Raw genomic sequence first — 21,367 nt, forward strand, 5'->3', positions numbered from 1 at the left:
CAGAGAGAGAGAGAATGAGAAAGAGAGAAACAGAGAATGCTGGAATGTTAAGACACTATCTCAAGAGACCTCTCTACTTCTCAAATATAAACCAGCAGAATTCAGAAATTATTTTTCAAATAACATCTCTCTTGCATTTATTACCCCGTTTATTTTTACTATTAACCAAATGAATTCGGAAGTCTTTGGTATAATTGGCAAATGCAAAGACATGCCAAAGTAGTAGATTATCTTTGCTATTTGGATCCCTTTAAGCTGACAAGCTCTGAAAGTATTTTTGTAATCAGATATATGCAAGGATAATGTCATTGTCTTAAAAATTATGTGAAGTAGTGTTTAGTCTCACATTTCTGTCATGAAAAACACTCTTGGAAGGTATTTAAAAATTTTGCTTCATTTTCTTGATATGCTGAGAGCCAATATGACAGCTCTGGTTTTGATAGCCGGTTAGACAAAGGGATTACAGTTCATCATTTTTCCTCATTTAATCTATCAAAATTTCAAAAGTAAAGTTGCTGATTTATTTATTTGTATACTAACACAGATAAATAAAGTAGAAGAAGACTACTTTGAAAGAGCCATGATGCAAATGAAATTTTAAATGACTTATCAAATCATTGGCAACGCAATTATAAGTGTATACTGTTAAAAATGAAATTGAGTCATCTATATTATGGTAAAATTGTTATAAATCTCTATGAATGCCAACTTTCTCTGTACTTTATTGATTTTATTTCGGAAAAGTCCAAAATTTTTAAAGGTTTTATTAATTAAACATTTATGTAGCAATTCTGATGAGTTAGATATGGCTCCCGGCTCTCAGCACTCTATATACATCCCTGTGAAGTAGGGATTATTACACGTTTTTTACAGATAGCAAACTGGGTTTCAGAGATCAGGTAACTCTTCCCAGTGCGCACAGAAAGAAGTGATGGGGCAGGATTGACAGCCAAGTGGTCTGGTCCAGATTCATGTTTGTAACTATTTTTTCCAGCTTTCTTTATTTGTCAATTATATTTCAATAAAACATGTTCTTAATTATTATGTCACACTGCTTCAATTCACCTAGAGCCTTCCTGATGATGTAAATAAAATACAATCATTGTATCAAAGCAGAAGATTATTTCTCCATGTTAAAATAATTAACAACTATAAAGAAAGTACTAATACTTAAAAAATATTACTAAGCCTAAATACTTAATTTTGAAAATATAAAATGCAGAGGTTAAAAAGAAAATCATAACAAAGACCATTCTTATTACAGAACATGTTGTGTTTGTACTGAAAACATATCAAATTGCTTATTATATTGTCATTCTTTTTCTTGTGATTTCAAGTTTAAAAAATGTCATTTAACAATAACTTTTTGTTATTAATATTAAGTAACCGCATATGGCTAAATGAATGCTTGCTGTCATTTGTGGAATTATGGTGTCATTCTGAATTTTGCTTTGGGATCCACCGTCATTAGTTATATCATAGGCTAGTGGGCAATTGCTATTATAAGAAAACCAGTGACCAACTAATTATGTCTAAATATCTGGAATAATTATTTGAGAAAGTAAATAAATATGTAAAGCAAAAATGACAAAGCCTCACTCTTATATCCTATTTAGTATAGAGAGATGAAGATAATATTTCTTTCATAAATTATTTTGGTTTTGTCCCAACAAAGTCAATGGAATGGGGAAATTTTCCAATATTTTATTTTCCCATTTCCTCTCATTTTGACCTATTCAAAAATTCATTATGGTGAATTTATTAATCAGCACTATTACATAAATATTCTGAACAGATATGCTGCATTTGCACACACCAAACTAATAAAATCATAACATCATTGAAACGTGATATTAAAAAGTATGCATTTCAACTTTGCATAAATTACCATTTTAAAAATGTATTTTCATGATCAAAATTTCTGAAAATGTGACATCTGTTCCCCTGAGTGCAGTAATATCATTATAGAATTCCAAAAATTATTTAATATTGTAGATCAGCACTGCCTTTTTCTAATAACCTAATAGACTCTTCACAAAACATTCGGTCATAACACCAGATGAAAAAGTTAACTGACAGTCTATTCCTATCTTCTTTGTAGAATGTGGTTGTAAAGAGAGGTTATTTTGGAAGGTTGAGAGAAGAAGGAAATAGGTTTAGGCATATGATACTTGACGTTCAGATGAAAAAATCCAGAAGAACTGGGAAATAGGTACTTAGAAGTCACAAGCATAGTGGAAACCGAATGAACAAAAAGTCTTTCTATTTCAGAGCGTGTAGAAAGACTACAATCTATGTCAAATTATATTGGGGTTATTTTATACTTTTGGGGATCCACACTGCTGTTCGTCATATACAGTCAGTGTTCCAACAGAGATTCTTTTTTTTAATCTCTTCCAACAGAAATAAAACTCTCAAAAAAGAACCAGTTGGAGTTGCAGGTGGGGAAGAGATGAATAGGTGGAGCACAGATGATTTTTAGGGCCGTGGAAATACTATGCATAATACCACTGCGATGGCTACAAATCATCATACATTTGCCCAAACCCATGGAATGTACAACACCCAGAGTGACCTGTAATGTAAACTCTGGGCTTTGAGTGATTATGACGTGTTCATGTAGGTTTATCAATTGTAACAAACGTACTACTCTGGCTGGGGATGTTGACAAGGCTATGCATGTGTGGGGGCAGGAGGTATATGGGAAATCTCTGTACCTTCCCCTCCATTTTGCTGTGAACCTTAAACTGCTTTAAAAAAAATAGTCTCAATATTATTAAAGGTAAAAAAAAAAGAACCAATCTACTCAGAAATCTTTCAAATGGAAATAAGTCAATGTAAGACAGTTTCCCTCGTCCAACTTGTGAGCAGTCTGTCTGGGTCCACTCCAAACTATACTGCAATGTGTAAGATTCAATTAATCCTGAAAAGATCATCAGAAGTAAGTAGATTCTATTGAAGATACATCAATAAATTAAGCATTTCTACCTGACTTTACCTTTTTCCTATCATGACAACTTTGAAACCCACAATCGTTACTCTTGTGCCAGCTGAAGGAGAATAACTTCTTACAAACGTTTTCATATATTCCAGTTTTAGTCCATACTATTCCATATTCCATACTTCACAGCATTGCTTTCCTCATGTACCTAATTTCCTATAATTCTTGAAATTGAAGAATATTTTTGGGGGGCCAGTACAAATCGGGGACGTCCATGCTAAACATTCCAAACAAATACAGAGTGAAAGTGTTTTACTCTTTGATATAATGTACTGACGATATAGGAAAGTGAACATAGGATCTTTCTTTCAAAAGTTCCTTTCTTTACTTCAATTTTTCAAACTCCTCCACAAATTCTTTGTTTCCTCATTGTAAAGACCGAAAATAGCAGCCAAGTTGTTCATAAACAAATGCTCAGTTTAAGGACTTTGTACAATTATTTTCTTTGAAACTTCTGACCTGGTAAAGGAAGTAGGGCCTCTTTCCAATAGGAGAGTTTATTTTTTTGTCATTCTTAGATGGGGGAGCATTGGGAACAGGAATAAAAGCAGGCTTTGCCTCATTTGTCTCTTTCCGTGGGCACAAGGCCAGAGAGTCAGCATGCCTCCAAGTTAAAAAGAGCTGAGAGTGTTATAAAACATGTTTCCACCTTTCTGCCCTTTTTTGGGTTGAAAACAGGGTGGATTGTGTGCCTTGGCAGCTCCCAAAGTTAGTCAGAAAAGATACAGGAAGGCTCAGACCAGCCTTACTATCTAGAATGACATTCTTAGCTACAGGATTGATAGCCACACCATAGAAAGAAGAAAGATTTAACAGCATAAAACCCCAAAACTTCATGGAAATATTCCTTGGGAGAGAAGGGGATAAAACAGGTCTTCACAGATTTTCTGCCTACTCGGAGCATACCATAAGGGCTCCTCCACAATGCTAGTTTCTAAAATGAACTTGTGCTCTAATGGCAGATTCAATGGACTGTATCACTCAATTAAACAGAATTCCGTTTGCTTGGTTTTGTCTCACCAAGAGGCAAATTGACCTTTGCACATGTAAATAAACTACAAGGACATCCAGTTTATGGGAATTCATCCAAGCCTACAGGAGATTCAGGTTCCTTATAGAGCAATTTAATACAAAATAAGACCCATTTTTAGCTATACTCTGTGCCTTACCAATTTCATAGTCATTTCAGTCTCTGTGGAATTAATTTCTTTACGCTGCAATACAATAAAAAAGAGACATTAAATTATGACTGTTCAAATTAGAAAAGCGAGAAATAGAGTTAACATTTCAAATCAGAATGACTTTCTTAGTGGCCATACTGGTGTATGCCAAAATGTAGAGGGATCCTAAGACAGAGACATGAGTATGATAAAAATGAATTTTAAGGTATCTAGAAATGAAGAATAAAATCTCTTCAAATAAGTCAGTGTTTCAAAATGTAATGCATTAACACTAAATTTTCTCATCTCATTTCATATAAAAATGTTATATATTAAAAGTTCTAATGCCACAATCATTCCCTGTCATATATTCTCATCCTTGTTTTTTGTCCATAAATCACATAATATTCTTCCAATAACATTCTATCATGCTTTCTCAGATGTCTTGTTCTTCTCTCTTATTTCATGGTTATATATCTTTCAGATTTCAGTCACTTCTTAACCTTGCTTCAGGCTTGCCTCTGGCTAAAATTAGCTCAGCCTTGTCTCTCCTCAGATCAGGTAAATTAAACCTGGTGGGTAAGGTTCACCAATACCACTGAGCATGAGCAGAAACTTCATTTGGGCAAAATAGCATAAAATATTCAAGTTTAACTTAACAAATAACATAATTTAAGGTCAAAATATTTCTTCGTTTTAGCACAATTCTAGATTCTGAAATTATAATTTTCTTTATGATTGTTAATTCCAAAACATAAAACAGTGATGTAAGAAAGAGTTTTTAAAACTTTGCTCCTGAAGTACCTCTGATGAACCTTCCCACTTTGTCGGAGATTGGAGGACTTTTCAAGAAGTTCCAGGCAAGCCAGGAGAGAGTTGGTCTTTCTAGTTTGTGTGTGCGTGTGTGTGTGTATTTGTGTCTGTATGTTCTGTGGGGGAGGATGGCTGGGATATTTTGAGTGGGTTTTGGAGGAATATAGCTTGAAGTGACACATGGAAAAAAAGAAATTTCTGAAAAGTGAAAAATATTTAAGACCAAAGGTAACTTTAAAAGCTATGCAACCTCGCATTCTATATTGTGTTGTGATCGTTTTGATATAAAACCATGGTTTATCTTCAGTGATGAAAATCCTCCCTTTGCATCTACAGACTTCATGTAAAAGTGGTATTTCACATTTATCATGTGGCTTCAAATAACCTCTTGGCACACTGCCATATACCTTGACAGATTTGAGGAATTACCATTTATATTTCCCAGTTCTAATAAAATATAGACTTCTAAACTGTTGAAATATATATAACATAACAGATTAGTTTATTTTATTGTGAAATATAACACATGAAAAGTGCGCAAAATATAAATACAGCTCAAAGGATTATCTTAATTGTGCCACTGTCACTCTGGCCAAGAAACAGAATCATCACTACCTCATAAACCTACCTTGGGCCTCCTCCCAAACACAACCCACTTCTTCCAAAGTAAACCACTATTCTGATTTTAATGATAATCACTTGTGTGTTTTATTCTTGTCTTTAACCACTAAATGTACATCCTATAAATCTCTAAACACTACTGTTCCATTTTACCTGTCTTTTGAGTTTTTGTAAATGGCATCCAACATCATGTATTTTTTGTGTACCTGACATCTTTTGCTTAATTTTATGTTTGTGACATTTATCATGATGCTATGTGTACTGGTTCATTCGCTACCACATAGAATTCCATTACGTAAATATAACAAAATTTATGTAGCCATTTCAATGATAATGAACATTTAGATTGTTTCCAGTCTGCAGCTAACAGAAAAAAATTCTGCAATGGAAATGCTTGTATGTACATGTCTCTTGCTGCCCAAGGGCACGTATTTCTGTTGCACTATGCTGAGTAATAAAATTGCTTGATTATAGTATGAATAATCTTCACTTTTGGTAGATGTTTTCCAAACTGGTTCTAAAAACTTACACTCCCACCAGCGACGTATAAGAATCGTCATAGTTTTACATTGTTACCCACTTTGACGTGTCAGTCTTAACATTGGCTGTTGTAGAGGGCGCCTGGCAGTACTTTATCATAATTTTAATTCCAATTTTCCTGATTAGCTATTGTGTTGAATACTTTTTCATATATTCCATTTCGAAATTACCTTGTATGAAGTGCCTGTTCAAGCCTCTTGCACATTTCTTTATTAGGTTGTCTGTATATTTTTTCTTATAAGTTGTAGGAGTTTTTTATTGATTCTTTACATGAACTTTTTGTTAGTTATACATGTTTCAAATATGATCTCTCACCCTGCAGCATTTTACAAAAAGAAGTATGAATAGAATTAACTTTGTCAATCATTTCTTTATGGTTAGGTTTTTTTTTTTTGTCACCTATTGAGGAAGTATTACCTTACCCTGAGCTCGTGAACATGTTCTCCAGTACTACCTTATAGAAGTTATTTACATCTCCAATTGACCTGAAATTGATTTTTTGTGTGGGAGATGTTGTCGAGTTTACATTTCACTTTTTTAAAACATGAATTTTATAATTTTTCCACAGATCATTTGTTGAAAAGACTACTCTTTCCCTTCTTTATCATATATCAAGTGTCTAAATATTTATGGGTCTGTATACAAAATCAGTGTGTTCCTCCATTAGTCTAGTCTGGAACCAGTGCCACCCTGTCTACATTATTGTAGCTTTAAAACAAATCTTGAAATCTGGTAGAGTAAGTTCTCCCTCCTGCTTATTTTCCTTTAAGAATGCCTAGTTTATTTTTGGAATTTTTATATGAATTTTAGCATGAGCTTATACATTTCTACAGACATACACACAAACTCATATGAACATTTGCACACACAAAGCAAGTAGGATTGCTCTGAATCTACAGATCAAGTTTGGAATAATTGACTTCTTTATAGGATTAATTACTCAAATCTATAAATATGGTATCTCTCTCCATTTGGTTAAGTTTTTATTTAATTATTCTCTATAAAGTCACAGTAACACTAAAATAAATGATTTTTCTATATAAAGATCTTGAATATCTTTGGTTAGGATAATTTATAAGTACGTCATATTTTACGCTAAGTGAAAACTTTGCATTTCATTTTCTATTTGCTGCTGCTCATAGAAATATGGTTGATTTTTGTATGTTGACTTAGTAACCAGCAGCCTTGTAAACTGTTATTAATTATAATAATTTATCCATATATTCCTTTGGATTTTCTATATACACAATTATATTGTCTAAATATTCATAGAATTTTTACCCTTCTAATATTTATAATTTTAATCTCACTGATATACCCTGATATATAATTACTGATATAGTTGGGTTTAAATCTACCATATGATAACTTCCTTTCAATTTATCCTACCTCTCATGTATTTCTCCTTCCTCTCTTGCGTTCATGGGTGCTTTTTGTTTCCTGTTAAAGAAATCTTTGCCTAACTCAATACTATATATATTCTTCCTGTGTTTTCTTCTAAAAGTTTATTGTAACTCTTACCTTTAGTACTATGGTCTATTTTGAGAGGCCACTCTCTAACTAGAGTGGTGAAGTTTGGCACGCTCCACTTCGGTGGCCTGGGTTTGGTTCCCAGGCATGGACCTACATCATTTGTCTGTCAGTGGCCATGCTGTGGTGGTGGCTCGCATACAACAAGAGGAAGATTGGCAATGGATGTTAGCTCAGGGCAAATCTTCCTCAACAAAAAAAAACACCAAAAAAAACTTTTTAAGATTTTGATTGGGGTTGCATGAATATATAAATCAATCTAGGGAAGATTGCCATTTTAACAATATTGAGTCTTTCAATCCATGATAATGCACATCTCTCTACTTATTAAGGTCTACTTAATTTCTACTTAAATTTCCATTTCCAGTGTTTCATAGCACAGGTCTTGATTCCTAAGTTATATTTTGATGCTATCATGAGTGAAAATTTTTATTTTATTTTCTCAGTTCTCATTGCTAGAACATAGAAATACAATTGATTTTTATATATTGACCTTGTACCTTGGAAGCTTGCTCAAGTCACTGAAATAGTTCTGTTAGCTTTATTCTGATTTCTTTTGGAGTCATCCACATATTAGATTATGTCTTATGTGAATTTTGTCTAATCTATATGACATCTATTTCTTCTCCTTGCCCAATAACACTAAATATGACCTTCAGAACAATGCTACCCTTACCACTGTAAGGGCAGACATTTTTGCCTTGTACCTGACCTTAGTTAGAAAGCATTGATTCTTTCACAACTGAATATGATGTTAACTGTAGATTTTTCATAGATGCTTCTAATTAGGTGAAGAATTCTGCTTTTACTCCTTGTGTGCTCAGAGTTTGTATTACAAAAAGTTTTTAATTTTGTCAAATTTTTTCATCTATCAAAATAAACATATGGTTTTCTCTTTTATTCTTTTAATGTGGTGAATTATGTTAATTGTTTTTACATGTTAAGCTAAACTTGGTATTTTTAGAATAAATTCCACTTAGTGATGATGAATTTTTCTTTTAAAATATTGTTGCATTCAATTTGTACATATTTTCAAGGGTATTTGCATCTATGCTTCAAGGAATTGGTTTGTAGTTCTCTTTTATTGTGTTATCTCTGTTTAATTTTGGAATTAGAGTAATACTGACCTCATAAAATGAGTTTGGAAGTGTTCTTTCCTACTTTATTTTATTAAGGATTTTGACTGAAATTGTATTATTTCTCCTTTACATTTTTGATAGAATTCACCAGTGAATCCATCTTGGTCTGAAGTTGTCTTTGGGGAAAGATTTTTAGTTACAAATTCAATTTATTTCATTTACTTAAGACTGTTCAAGTTTACTATTTATTCTTGGGCCAGTTTTCTTAATTTGTATCTTTCCAGAAACTAATATTCCATACAGATTTTCAAAGTAATTGGCATAAAGTTCTTCATAATATTCCCTTAGCATTTTAAAGTCTGAAGAGTCTGTAGAGGTCTCTGTTTCTTTCCTGATATTAGTAATTTGTGTCTTTCTCCTCTCTTTTATTTAAATCAATTTGGCTAGAAGTTTATTAATTATATTGATTTTTTTAAAGAACCAGAATTTGGTTTCACTGATTTTCCTCCATTGTTTTCTCTGCTCTATTTCACCGATTTCTGCTTTTTTCTTCATTATTTACTTTCATCTGTTCCCTTTGGGTTTCATTTGCCATTTTGTTTCCAGTTTCTCAAGGTAGAAGATTAAATTACTGACTTGAGATTGTTCTTTCTAACAACAGCATTTAAAAACATTAACTTCTTTCAAAGCCCTGCTTCCTCTGTATCCCACAAAGTTTGACATGTTGTATTTTTATTATTATTCATTTCACAATATTCTAATTTATTCTTTCTACTTCTGATCTTCCTAAATCTAAATTATGATTTCTCTGTTGACCCTGTAATTCGAAGTATATGGTTAGTTTCCAAATATTTCAGGTTTTTCTTGTTATCTTATTACCGTTTCTAGTTAAATGCCACTGTGGTTGTGAAATATAATGTGCACTTAAGGCGAATGTGTATTCTGTTGTAGAGTGCATTTTTTATATAAATATCAATTAGACCAAGGTGGTTGATAGCACTGTTCAGAACTTCTTAGTCTTTCCTGATTTTCTGACTAGTTATTTTAATTGCTGAGAAAGCAACTATGATTGTGGAATTATTTCTTTCTCCCTTTAATTCTGTTGAAATTTGCTCCATATATTTTGAAGCTTGTTATTGAAAATATACACATTTATGATTGTAATGTCTTCTTGTTGTATTGGACTTTTACCGCGATAAAATGTCCCTCCTATGTCTGCTAGTAAATTTTAAAGTTTACTTTTTTCTGATATTGATATAGTCTCTCCAGCCTTCATAAGATTGCTGTTTGCATGATATATTTTTCTCATCCATTTACTTTTATCTTGTATCTCTATATTGAAAATATGTCTCATGGAGACAGCATATAGTTGCATCTTGTTTTTGGTTTTTCCCATTCAGATAGTCTCTGCCTTTTAATTGGAGTGCTTAATCAATTAAAATTTAATAGATTTTTTAATAGCTTTAAAAAAATTTAATAGCTTTTTTCTGTCCCTTCTTCACTTTGAAAAATTTGTAGTGATTCTATATTTTGATAGGTCTACCATTTTCTTTTTGTTTTCCACTTGTTTCATCTTTTTTTCATCCTCTGTTTCTCCTTTCCTAACTTGTTACAAGATAACTTAAATATTTTCAGAATTCTCTTTTAATTTTAATTTTCCTGCTGCCTTTTGTACATTATTTTCACAGTGGTTGCCATGGATATATACAATCTTGAACACAATCTAACACTACACGTAACATTGTAAAACATACAAATGTTTAAATTCATATATCTGGATCTACTCCTCCTTTACATTATAGTTCTTATATAGTACAACTGTATATGTTATAAATCCCATAAGACAATGTTATAATTTTATTTTTTAACAGTTATATGTTTGATAACAAAGTTAGGAATAAAAAAGGAAAAAAATTATCATTCATTTGTCATTTCTTCATTCTCTCTAAAGATCCAAGTTTTCATCTGTTATCATTTCTCCTGACCTTGAGAGAACTTCCCTTAGCAGTTCTTTCAATAAAAGTCTGCCAGCAACAGAATTTTACTGAAAAAATTCTTTAATTTGCCTTCATTCTTGAAAGAAATTTTAGCCATATATGGAATTCTAGGCTAACAGATCTTTTTCACCTGGCATTTAAATATATCATTCCATTATTTTTGGGGGGGTTTCATGGTATCTGATATTACGTTAGCCATAAAGTGGATCATTGCTTCCCTACACAGAATATGTTTCTTTTCTTTTTTCCCCTGCTGCTTTCAATATTTGCTCTTTATCTTTTGGCTTTTACGAGTTTAAGTATGAGGTACCTCAGCGTGGGATCTTTTTTGGTTCATTTGTTTTGTGTTCATTTAGTTTAGAACTTTATATCTGCAAGTATCTGACTTTTATCAAATTAGGCAAATTTTCAACCATTATGTCTTTAAATATTTTTTTACCCCATTCTTCCTCTTCTTTCTGGTATTTCAATTACACATTCATTTGGTATCACCTAACAGATTCATGAAGATATGTTTATTTTTTAAAGCTTTTTTTCTGTCCATTCTTCACCTTGAAAAATTTGTAGTGATTCTATATTTTAAGTCCATTTATTTTTTTTTTATGTCATGTCCATTTGGCTGTTATGTTTATCTACTGAATTTTCTATTTTGGATATTGTAGTTTTTTAGTTCTAAGATTTCTATTTTGTTCATTTTTATTGTTTCTATTTCTCTACTGATATATTCATGCATTGGAAACATGTTTTGTTTTACCACATTAACGATAGTTATAATAACCTTTTTAAATTTTGTGTCTCTTAGTTCAAATATTTGGTTCATCTCAAGGCCAGAATAAATTGATTTACTTTGCTTTGAAATTGCATTTCATTTTCTTGGTTTTTCCCATATCAGATCATTTTGAACTTTATCCTGGATGTTATCAGTGTTAAATTATGGAGATTCGGGAGTTTGCTATTTTGCTCCATTGAGTATTTTTATTTGTTTTATTTTGTGAGATAATTTTCCTGGCTGAGCTTGAATTGAAATGCCATGAGTAGGGTGTGACAGTCTGGATTTTGTTCTGATAGTTTTTCTTTCATTGGACTTTGTGTCTGTTCTGCACGTGCATCATGCATGTTTTGGGGGTCAGAGATGTGGATAGAAACATTTAGGGGATTCTTCTCTCCAGCCTTTTCTCTTTTGGAATTCCTATACTCTTTTCAATATTTATGGTTTCCTGGCTTCACTTTTCTGATTCCTCAACCAGAAATATCGCCAGGTTTTTCAGAGAGAGCCCCCTACCCTCACCTCCACCACCACTCTTGTGCCTTTTGCAAAGACTGCAGTTATTCCCAGTTTAAAACTTATAGGGAAGAGAACTTACTTGATAGCCCTGGTTTCAACCCCTCCAAGTGAATGCGCGCTCCCCAGGAGGTCCAGCTGGCCTTTGTCCACGTGCCCATGTATGCAGGGCAACAGCTCTGGTCTCATTTCAGAGTTTTCTCTTCTCTGTCTTCCTCACTTTGTTGTGCGTGTCATAAACTGCAGAAGACAATGCTATAATTTTAGTTTTTCACTAGTTATCTGTTTTGTATAGAAATTAAGAGGAAAAAAAGCCAATGTAAATAGACTTTTGCATTTACCCAGATCAGGGCCAGCTGCATAATTTGTAAGACCAAGGAAAAATGAAAATGTGGTACCTTGTTGTTCAAAAAGCAGGAAAAATCTTTTCCTTTCTACCATAATCTTTTCCTCCTAAACTGTCATGGTCGTTTTTATTTGTTGTTTAATGTTATGCTTCCTCCAGCTTGGGGATATTCACGGGTTGAATGCAGATCCTCACAGATGCCCAGCCCCCCACCCAACTCAGTGTGCAGGGCACACACACTTGACCCTGACCTTTCTTGTACCTGCAGCCAGGCCTTACCTCGGAGCAGAGGATAGTGGTCTCTGGGTGTGGATGGGGGAACATGCAGCTAAGAATGCATCCTGGGGTGGTGCTGGAGGTGGGATCATGTGGGAGCTGAGGCTTCAAGTACCCAGGCCATGCTTCATTGTCCCATTGGACTTCACATACAAAAGAGAAATTCAAAGATAAAATTATTAAGAATTTCAAGATAGTGACCGCAGAATATTAAATCCCATGCATAGCTTCTTCTTCTGAGCGGAGGGTCCTATGCAACTGCATTGGTCTCATGCCAATAAATCTAGCCCTGACCCAGATATTTTCCATTTCTGATGTTCTTCATTCTCTTTTAAGGAATTAATTTTTCATCCAGTATAATTTCCCTTCATCCTAAAGAACTTCCTTTTAGAATTTCTTATTGTTCAGGACTGCTGGCAGCAGATTTCCTTTCTTACTCGCAAATCTCCCTGTCTGTATTCTTCCAAACCAGTGTAAACGCCCCACCAGAGTCCAACTACTTCTATTTACTTCCTGGTACTTGCAGGTAGTTGTTTTTTGTACTATATTTAGGTTGTTAGTTGTTTTCTGCAGAGGAGGGTCTTATGGAATGGTTTTATTCTGTCATTCCTGGAAGCAGGACTTAATCATTTTTCAGTATTTGGTCCAATTTTCTAGGTGACCTCAGTGAAAATGTCAATATAAATTACATGGGTTTTCACTTTCAGAATCTGAAGATTTTTAACAATAACAAAAACATTGCAATGAGTGCTTCCCTTCCACAGAATAATGGTTATCTCCTTCCTTTCTTTTTTTTTTCTACTATAGGGCATTTCTTTTGAAGAACTACTCTTTCATAGTCTCAGTCCCCTTTAGGTCAATACAGAACATATTTTCTAGAAATTATGGAGACTATGTGGCTCAAGCCAGGTTAATCATATTTCTTCAATCCCCTGGCTATATCCATTGATTAAAAGATTGGGAAATAACCCAAACTGAGGCATCTTGGGAAAATTTTTTCTTTTTCTGCCAAAATCAATAGCTGAAAAAATATGTCCCTACTGCTAACACTTTGTGAGGGTCTACCTAAGAATGATGTCAACAAAGAGGTAAATAAAGCCTCATACAGGTTTTAAAAAAACTTTCATTCTTTTACTGATAAATTCCTGTTATTATTTGAACACCTGCTACAACTATGCCAAAGCCATCACAGCTCAAACTTCCCAAATATTTGAACCAACAATATTCAGTTTATTTATTTAAGACAGAAAATTTAGGTTTTGTCACTTGCCACAAAATGAACTCTGATGAATGAATTTTTGTCACTAATCAGTACCTGTGGGAAGTTGTATCTCAAGTTGAGAGATGGAAATCAAGACAATTAAGTTTTCAAGGAATATCTTTTTAAGAGTTACTTCTTGCATACATATTTAATAGTGTGATACTGTATTTGCTAATTTGTATCCTATCTATTTACCTAATGTATTGTAGATGTTTTATAGCAGATATTTTTCTAATGACAAATCTGATAAAGCTTTTGGTTACCTCCATCCTGCCTGATAATCATGGATTATTATATATGATATGAAAAGCAGTAGTAATAGTTTTGTTGAAATACTTTAACACTGTAGATTCATGAAGCATAAAGATGCAATATTATATATTTAGACAATATTTACTAAAGTATTAAATACTTATATGGATATAATATACCCATAAAGTATAAGCATGCCTTAATTGATTCTCTAAAGTTATTCCTTGTAGAAAACTAGATGTACAGTGTCCTTTGGGAAGTAGCAGATTGCCTTGTCTTAATAGATAATGCAAAATTATTTCTTATTGGTATCCAGATCATGAGACAAATAGAATCTCTCTCTCTCTCTCTCTTTTAGCTAGTATTTTAAAATTTGTTTGTGATGTCAACTAAGTGTCTAGTTTGAATATTGATCTTACCTCTTGTACTTTTCTGCTGTCTAATAAGCAAAGTATGATGATGTTCCTTTTAGAATTAAAGGCTAAATCAAACCATTCCCACCTCATACAAATATTCTGGATAACCATTAGGTAATTAGTTCTTAAGGACTGAGATGAATTTTTTAAAAAAGCATAGTACTTAGGGGCTGGCCCGATGGCGTAGAGGTTAAGCGCACGCATTCCACTTCAGCAGCCCGGGGTTTGCAGGTTTGGATCCTCAGCGATCACTGATGCACCGCTTGTCAAGCCAGGCTGTGGCAGCGTCCCATATAAAGTAGAGGAAGATGGGCACGGGTGTTAGCCCAGGGCCAACCTTCCTCAGCAAAAAGAAGAGGATTGGCATCGGATGTTAGTTCAGGGCTAATCTTCCTCAAAAAAAAAGGAAAAAAAAGGATAGTACTTAGCATGTTGTGACACTGTGAGTTAAGTGCACAAGTTTGCAGAGTAACTGAGAATGTTCCATAGGAATGCTGACTCATTCACACAGCAAAGTACTTTATATTAAAATTATATTGTTTTAAAAAGTGAATCAAAAGTTTAACTTTCTTTTAGAGTTCAGCAAACTGTGTCTTTCACAAAACTTTTCTGATGTCTTCAATCAAAACAAATAAAACAAAAGAACAGGAAAAAAGAACTCAACTAAGTAGGAATAGGAGGGAACTTCCCCTGCTGATAAGGGTTATCTATGGAAAACTCACAGTTAACATCATGTTTAATGGTGAATGACTGAATACTTTCTCCTAACATTGTGATCAAGACAAGGATGCCTTTCACCACTTCTATTCAACTTTGCACTGGTGGTTCTAGCCAAGGAAATTATGCAACTAAAAGAAATAAAAGGCATTCAGATTGGAAAAGTAGAAGTAAAACAATCTCGTCTTGCAAATGGCATAATCTTGTATATAGAAAATCCTAAGGAACACACACACACACACACACATACACACACAATTAGAACTAATAATGAGGCCAGCCAAGTTGAAGAATACAGGATTAATACACAAATATCAACTTCTATATTCTAGCAAGAAACAATCTGAAAATAAAATTAATGGAACAATTTCATTTACAATGGCATTTTAGAATAAAATTCATAGAATAAATTTAACAAAACTATTCTGAAAACTAGAATACACTGTTGAAAGAAATTAAAGAGGACCAAAGTCAATGGAAAGACATATCATGTTCATGGATAGGAAGACTTAATATTGTTAAGATGGCAATACTTCTCAAATTAATCTATAGACTCAACACAATTTCTATCAAAATATCAGCTAACATTTTGCAGAAAGTGACAAGCTGATCCTAAAATGAAAGTACAAGGGACCACAAATGCCCAAAACAATCTTGGAAAAGAAGAACAAATTTGGAGGAGTCAGACTTCTTAATTTCAAAACTTATGACAAAGCTACAGTAATCAAGACTGTGTGGTACTGGCATAAGGGTAGATATATTGACCAATGGAAAAGAATTAAGAGTCTAGAAATATCCTTAAATTTGTGCTCAACTGATTTTCAACAAGGGTGCTTAGCCATTCAATGGGAAAAGAATAATCTTTTCAACAAATGGTCCTGAGACAACTGGATATCCACATGCAAAAGAATGAAGTTGACTTTACCTCAGACCATATACAAAAATTAACTCAAAATAGATCCAATACTTAAATGTAAGAGCCAAAAATGTATAACTCTTAGAAGGCATACGATTAAATCTTCCTGACTTGGATTAGGCAGTGGTTTCTTAGATGTGACCCAAAAGTCATAAGTGACAAAAAGAAAAGTGAGATAAATTGGACTTCATCAAAATTAAAAACTTTTGTGTTTCAAAAGACCCCATCAAGAAAATAAAAAGACAATCCACAGAACAGATGAAGATATTTACAAATCATATATCTGATAAGAGACCTGTATCCAGAACATATAAAGAACACTTAAAACTCAACAATAAAAAAAAGATAACCCAATTTAAAAAATGTGTGAAGGATTTAGACATTTCTTCAAAGAAGATATAAAAGTGATTAATAAGCATTTGAAAAGATGTTCAACATCATTAGTCATTAGAGAAATGCAAATAAACCCCACAATGAGATACCACTTTACACTCCCTGGGATGACTATCATCATAAAGATGGACAATAACAAGTGTTGGTGAGGATATGGAGAAACTGGAACCCTCCTACATTGGTGATGGGATTGCAAAATGTTGTAACAGTTTAGAGTTTCCTGAAAAAGTTAAACATGGAGTTACCACATGACCTACTGATTCCACACTTAGTTATGTAACCAAGAGAACTGGAAACATATATCCACTCAAAAACTTGTACAAAAATGTTCATAGCAGCATTACTCACAATAGTCAAAAAGAGGAAAGAACTGTCCATAAACTGACGAAGTCACGCACGAAATGTAGTATATCCATACAATAGAATATTATTCAGCCATCAAAAGAAATGAAGTACTGATACATGCTGCAACATGGATCAAACTTGAAAACATGCTAAGTGAAAGAAGTCCTACACAAAAGGCCCCATATAGTATGGTTCCATTTATATGAAAAGTCCCGAATAAGCAATTCCATAGAGACAGAAAGTTAGTGGTTTCCAGCAACTGGGAGCAGGGAAGAATGGAGTGTGACTGCTAATGGGTACAGGTCCTTTTTTGGGGATTATGAAATTGCTCTGGAATTAGATAATGTTGGACGTACAACATTCTAAATATATGAAAAACTAGTGAATTGCGTACTTTAAAAGAGTGAAATTTATGGCGTGTGAATTATACCTTAATAAAGTTATTATTTTAAAAAAAAAGGGGCTGAAAGGAAGAAATGATAGGAGGAAAGAATCCCATCCTGATCCGGACGTTGTATAAGTATTGGACAGAGTAATTTTTAAATGAGGATTCTTCAGATATCCGAGAGTAATGTACACTTCCTTTATAGTTGTGGTAGAGACTGCTGGCTGTTCAGCAAACTCATTTCTTTTCATTTTTGGACAAAGAACTAACTTGTTATTTGTGACCATGTGAGTGAGTCCTGATCAGTTATGGAAAGGAAGGTATTAACACGCACATCTCCCCAGCCTGCGCCAGGTAAACCCCTCTTGCAAGATCCTCCATCAGCTTAATATAGACAAGCAAGAAGAAAGCCAAGGCCTGAAGATGGCACAGACACGAGGAAGAGACTGGCTTAGTAAGACGCTTACTAGACGACAACCTCTCAGACAATCATTAACTTCTATTTTGGTATTTAAATAAGTAAGAAACAAACTTTTATCATCTTCTGTCTCTAAGATGTTGGGGTTGATCTCTTACTCCAGAGAGGTGTTTTTTTTTAACTATAAAACTATTCTTGCTAGGTAGATTCCAAAATTAGTAAACCAATTACGAGAAAATCAAAAACATCAGAAGCATCACATGGGGTTAATTATTTTGCTTCAGGTAACAGTTTGTATTCCAGAAAAAAAAATGAAACTGACTCTGAATAGTCATAAAAGTGTCACCTAGTATTCACTACACAAACAAAAACAAATAGTTGAACATTTAGATGTGTTTAGAATTTAAACTTCTTGGAAAAAACTTTTCAAACAAAATTTCTTACATGCAATAATTAGTAGTAAAATGAACTTTTCTGTCACTCTAATTTCCTGAATAGGAGAAATTGTACAAACCCTAACGTGAAAATAGTTTAAGCCAGTTTTACAATTTGTTTCTTCCTCAATTATTTGTTCCCTCAAAATTTACAGACTTTATGGGTAGTTCCATAAGTTCGATCTATAAAAAGCAAAGACAAATTGCTACAACTATTTCCTTCATACAGACAATTTTCAAAATTACCATTCAATATTTTAATTACTTAAAATTACTCTGAAATTATTCTTCAAAAATAAAATGCATTATTGTAATAGAAAATCATACTGCAGATTTGAAAAGGGAAATTTCACTCAGAGATTACTATGGTTTATATTTGATTTATTTGAATACGAAGCTGTTAGTTCAAATTATCCATCATATATTATAAAAGTTGAGGTCCATTTGCCTAATTCTGCTCACCTGTTTTGGATGGCTATCATGAAGGTATAGGGTAATATTTTGCAATCCCAAATAAGAATACATCGTTTTAAGGATGAATAAAGAAACTTGACGTGGCCATTTCAATGCAGCTTTATTGATTTAATTGGTACTTTAAAAAATAGCCACATGAAAACCAAAAAGGGTTTTTTTGTTTTTAATAATTAAAACGCATATTCATCAAAATTCCCTGATCTGCGTCCTATCAGTGCCTCCTCCCTTTAACCCTAGGTCTCAAGATTGAGACTTGAGTATTGATTTAGAGTTGTGTTCAGCGTTGGACTGAGGGTCAGGAATGGGATAAAGAGGATATTTACTCCTGCTACTTGGCAATAAAAATGGCAAAAGTATAATGGCCCAAACACATCCATTAGGAAGCTCTGTTTTTCAAACATATCCCAAAACAGACTACTTTCACCGCCTCCACCGAGCTATTCTTGATCTAATTTCCATAATTTCTTGCCTGAACTACTGTAAAAGCATCCTAATTGTCTTACTTCAATCTTAGCACCTACGATAAGTCAACATGAAGGATCCTTTAAAAACATAAATTAATTCCAGTTTCTCTAATACTCAAAGCATCCACTGGCTTTCCATAAACCTTTTATAAGTCCAAACTCTGACTCCGAGGCTTTAATGATTACATGATAGGGCCACTGGCTATAACTCTGACTGCATCCCCTATGGCTCTTTTCCTTCTTTGATCTATGAAAGTCGCACTGGCCTCCTCACTGTTTCATTTCTTTTCCTTTTTGACCTGCTTTATTGAAGCACACGTTACACACCACAAAATCTACCTATTTTAAGCGTATATTTTGATGAGTTGTAGTAAATTTACACCATTGTGCGACTATCAATGTAACCTAGTCTTAGAACAATTTCTTCATTGCAAAAAAGTTATCTTGTGCCCATTTGCAGTCAATTCCTACTCTCATCCACAGTTCCATAAGACCACTGATTTACTTTCTGTGTCTATAGCTTTGCCATTTCTGGCAATTGAATATAAATAGAATCATGCAATATATCGCCTTTCGTATCTAGCTTCTTTCAATTAGCACAATGTTTTTGAGGCCTATCTATGTGGCAGCACGTAACGGTAGATCTTTCCTTTTTATTGCTGACGGTAGTCCTTTCCTTTTTATTACCCATTTTATAGGTATACTACATTTTGTGTTTCCATTCACCACTTTGTGAATTTTCTCTGAGTTTTGGCTCTTACAAATAATGCTGCTATGATCATTAATGTCCAAATCTTGTGTGGACATAGGTTTGCACTTTTCTTTGTTAGATAACTAGGAATGAAATTATTGGGTCTTATGATAAGTGTGCGTTTAGCTTTTTAAGAAACTGTCTTCCACAGTAACTGTACCATTTTACATTCCCACCAGCAGTGTAGGAGGGTCCAGTTTCTCCACAGTCTAGCAACACTTGGTATCGTTGGTCATTTTTATTATAACTATCCTGGTGAGAGGGTATGTTACCTCATTATAATTTGCATTTCTCTAATGACTAATTATACTTAAAACCTTTTTTTTTTTTTCTTTTTGGTGAGGAGGACTGGCCCTGAGCTAACATCTGATGCCAATCCTCCCCTTTTGTCTTGAGGAAGACTGGCCCTGGGCTAACATCCGTGCCCATCTTCCTCTACTTTATACGGGACGCCGCCACAGCATGGCTTAACAAGCGATGCGTCGGTGCGTGCCCGGGATCCGAACCTGCGAATCCCGGGCCGCCGCAGTGGAGCGCCCGCACTTAACCACTTGCACCACCAGGCCGGCCCCTACTTAAAATCTTTTTATGTGTTCAGTTACTATTCCTATATCTTCTTTAGGGAAGTGTCTCAAATCTTTTGCCCATTTTTAAAAAATTGAGTTGTCTTATTTTTATTAACTTATAACTAACAGTTCTTTGTATATTTTGGATATATGTCCTTTACCAGATAAATGATTTGCAATTATTTTCTCCCCATCTGTAGCTTCTCTTTTTATTTTTTTACGTTTTATTAATTGTATTTTTTATTTTGATGAGGTCTTAACTCCTTTTTGAACAAAGCAAATACACTTTAAATTCTTTACTCCTTTTTTTGCTAAGAATGTTCTGTTCCTAGCTCTCACTCCCTCATTTCCATCAGATCTCAGGTCAAATGTTACCATCTCAGAAAGTTCTTTGACTTACATCCCTTCTTGGTGGTCATTAGTACTGTTCAAAAAGTATAGTTAGGTCTGCCCACTTCCCGGCTACCCTGTGGTTGGGTGGGCCGTGAGATTAGTTCTAGGCAATGAGTTATAAGTGGAAGAGAGATGTGTCACACTTCCTTCTGGATTAAGCTCCTCTAAGATTCTCTTTTCACTTTAGCACAATGACCAGCAACATGCAAGGTGGTGCCTGATTCTTCAGCCTGCGTCACTGAATGATTTCAATTAGCAGAGGCTGTTGCCACCCCACGATGTACACATAACATGAGTGGGAAATCTATGCTTTTAAAGCCACTAAATTCTGGAGGTTTATTTGTTACTGCAATATATGCTGATTGGTACACCTTGCCAAAGAACTTTCCCATGGAAATTCTCTATCCACTTACCTAGCTTTTTCTTTATGGCATTTGGTACCTGACATGTGTCTGCCTTGCCCACTAGCACATGTGGTGGGGATGTAGTTTGTTTCACTGTTATATCCCTAGCTCCTAGAACTGAGCCTTGGACAAA

At 34.0% G+C, this 21,367-nt stretch overlaps 1 long non-coding RNA gene across 1 annotated transcript; it reads right to left on the bottom strand.

Annotated features, from left to right (window-relative positions):
• Nucleotides 1–1,892: 1,892 nt before the first annotated feature.
• LOC131414682 (uncharacterized) lies at nucleotides 1,893–12,784 on the bottom strand. Its single transcript, XR_009222215.1, has 3 exons — nucleotides 12,649–12,784; nucleotides 12,106–12,263; nucleotides 1,893–4,215 (listed from the first exon to the last, which is right to left on the bottom strand). It is a non-coding gene; the product is annotated as an uncharacterized LOC131414682 (long non-coding RNA).
• Between the last annotated feature and the right edge of the window lie 8,583 nt (nucleotides 12,785–21,367).

The sequence above is a fragment of the Diceros bicornis genome, chromosome 15, assembly GCF_020826845.1.
Source record: "Diceros bicornis minor isolate mBicDic1 chromosome 15, mDicBic1.mat.cur, whole genome shotgun sequence".
Taxonomy (NCBI): domain Eukaryota; kingdom Metazoa; phylum Chordata; class Mammalia; order Perissodactyla; family Rhinocerotidae; genus Diceros; species Diceros bicornis.